Below are 2,796 nucleotides of genomic sequence, written 5' to 3' on the forward strand. Positions count from 1 at the left end.
GTTTATCTCCTGCATATGCATGAAGTGAGTTAGGCATAGATTAATTTGGGAAAAGGTTAGGCTAGCAATGGAATAAAATACTGCCAGCAATTCTCTGCTGCAGGACTATTTTCAGATTGCTTTGGGCACAAAGGTTGCCCAAGAGTTCATCATTTTGAGGCAGGCAAGAGCCTTGGGGCTCCATTAATGTAAAACACTGGGTTTCTAAGCCATGGGTATTTACAGAGACTCGCCCAGTCCTGTATATTAATGCCACTTGGATACAATCTCCTACAAGTGTTCCAAATGGATGTTTTGTAACTGTGAAGTTATCTTAAATTTCATGGGAAATTTAAAACATCCTTATCTAGCATCTGTTAAACAATGGGTTTGGGAAGGGAGGTAGATTTTGGAAAAAAACCTCATGTGCATGTAAGAAGGTGGAATAATTCACATACATACACACACACACACACACTCTGGTGTGAGAGCACAGGTAGTTTCAGCAACAGGAATAATGCTGATGCAGCCATGGTGAGGGGCATGGTGTGTCAGGTAACCAGGGACACATTTCCACAGCTCAAGTTTTCCTTGGAGCATGAGCAGGGCAAACCCAAACCTGCCTGCAAAATCCCCAGAAGAAACCATCTTAATATTTATAGCCCTTACATAACCCTAAGCCCCACTTGTACAATCATTTATACACATACTTAACTCCACAAACAACTGCCAAGTGGAATAGCTACCCACAAACAGGAAGGAAAGCCTGTGACAGCATCCCTGCAGGATTGGGGCAACAGCCTGTGGGAGCCAGAGGCCTGTCCTGGATGGCAGGAAGGCCCTTGGCACGCTGTGGGTGCAATGCAAAGCTCTGCAGCAGTCAAACCTGAATAGAAACATGGGTTAAAACTATTTCATGATTCAAATATCTGACAGCTGTGGAGTCAAACATGTCATTTTTACAGGAGAAAATGTGAAAACCCCATACTGCCTGTTTCCTGGACTGGAAGCTGGGCACTTCAAACAAGACTCTGTAGCACGCATTGCCTTTGAGACTTTTTTTTTCTCATTTTCATAAAATCATAGAATCATGGAATGGCCTGGACTGGAATCATCTGCTTCCAACCCCCTACCCTGAGCAGGGGCACCTTCCCCTAGACCAGGCTGCTCCGAGGATGAACAACCAGCATCACTTGCAGTTATTTTTTTCCACAGACAACAATCAACAGCTCTAAACCCAACTCCCAGTGCAGCTTGGGTCAGGTTTCAAAAAGCCTTCATGTTCTCTGTGTGTGTGTGTGCACACTTTAATTTACTGTGACTACAGAACTGCATTTGTAGGACTACATTTAAATTTTTTCTTTTCTAATCTCCCAGGCAGTTCTCTGTGACAGTGAGTGTGTCACAGCACAACATCCCTTGCAGTGATTACACAAGTTAGGCTCCAGCCTCTTGCCTTAGCAAGCTGGGTGACCCAGGGATCTTTTGCACGACACTCCTCATGTTTTATTGCCGCCTGCAAAGATCTGGTTTCAGTCCCTTCCAGTGTCAGAGGTCTTTATTGCTAAATAGCCCTGGCTGTTGAGTAATACATGAATTTAATGTGCTCATCCTGCAATGCCTGCTTAGAAGGTCGTGGAAATTCAACTTAAAACTGCCATCAGCTCTTTTTTTCCCCTCTTCTTCATTCTGTCTCTGAGTTTTCTCTTTGCTGTTTCCTATGCTGTAGCAGCCTCTAATGAAGCAGGCTGTCACCTCAGTGCTCAGGCACATGAAAGAGATGATCTGGAGGAGGGAGGGGCACTGGCAAGTCTCATAAAAGCAGCATCCAGCTTGTGCTGCTTTGACAAGACGTGAAATAGTTCCATTCATCCCGACCACCTTATTAATAATCAAAATCCAGGCACAGAAGAAAGCATTGCTGGCAACACTTCATCTGCCTGTTTGGCAAGAGGCATGTGGGGAGAACATGGAAGAATCTTCTGAAGAAGAGCACCAATGCCCATGCAGGACTATTTCATATCTGGAAGAGGTCAAGGAAAGTTTCTGGGAGCCAGGCTTTGGAGAGGAAGCAGAAATCATGCTTTTGAACATTCTGTATCAAAGCTCTCTCGAACATGCCACTGTTGCCTCTGGTACTTTTTGCTAGGAAACAAAAAACTTCTGTGACAGCTCCCAGCAGTTACAAAAGTGGAGCTACCTTATTACTGGGGAAAAAGTTCTAAGTATGTAAATGTGTCTCTAAATTTTTAAGCAAGTCTGGTGCCTTTCACAGAGCTTTTCAGCAGGCACTCTACACTTCCAGCAGGAGCCCCAGCAGTTTTCTGGGAGCAAATCCCGGGTTGTACTCTGAAAGAACATTTGCAGGTTTATCCCCTCAGATATTTCATTTTTCTGCCTGATGTTCCCAGTGCTGGGATCTGCGGTATGAGTGAGAGTACCCTCTTTACTTGAAGCAGAAGATTCATTTTCAGCTCTCACAACTGAAAAGAAATGCTGAAAACCATAAACTCAAAAAAGATGTGGACATCTAAACAGCCACCAAAAGGTTTGAGTGGTTTGGGGCAGTGAAACTGAACTTGTGGTTATCCCTCTGCCTGTTGCACGTGAGAAATCTGATTCTAAGAGTTATGCTTCCATGATCAGTGAAGAAAAGCACACTAAGTACTTACCTATGCAGTTAATGCTCCAAATTTGATCATCAAATACCGCAATAAACTGCTCTCAAACAAGTTCCAGATTCAGTACTATTTGCAGAAATAGTAACAACCAGCATTTGGCAGCCACTGAGAAACCTGTTATTTTCTAATGGGCTGT

This window comes from Corapipo altera, unplaced genomic scaffold (assembly GCF_003945725.1).
Source record: "Corapipo altera isolate COAL_440 unplaced genomic scaffold, ASM394572v1 45, whole genome shotgun sequence".
Classification (NCBI taxonomy): Eukaryota; Metazoa; Chordata; class Aves; order Passeriformes; family Pipridae; genus Corapipo; species Corapipo altera.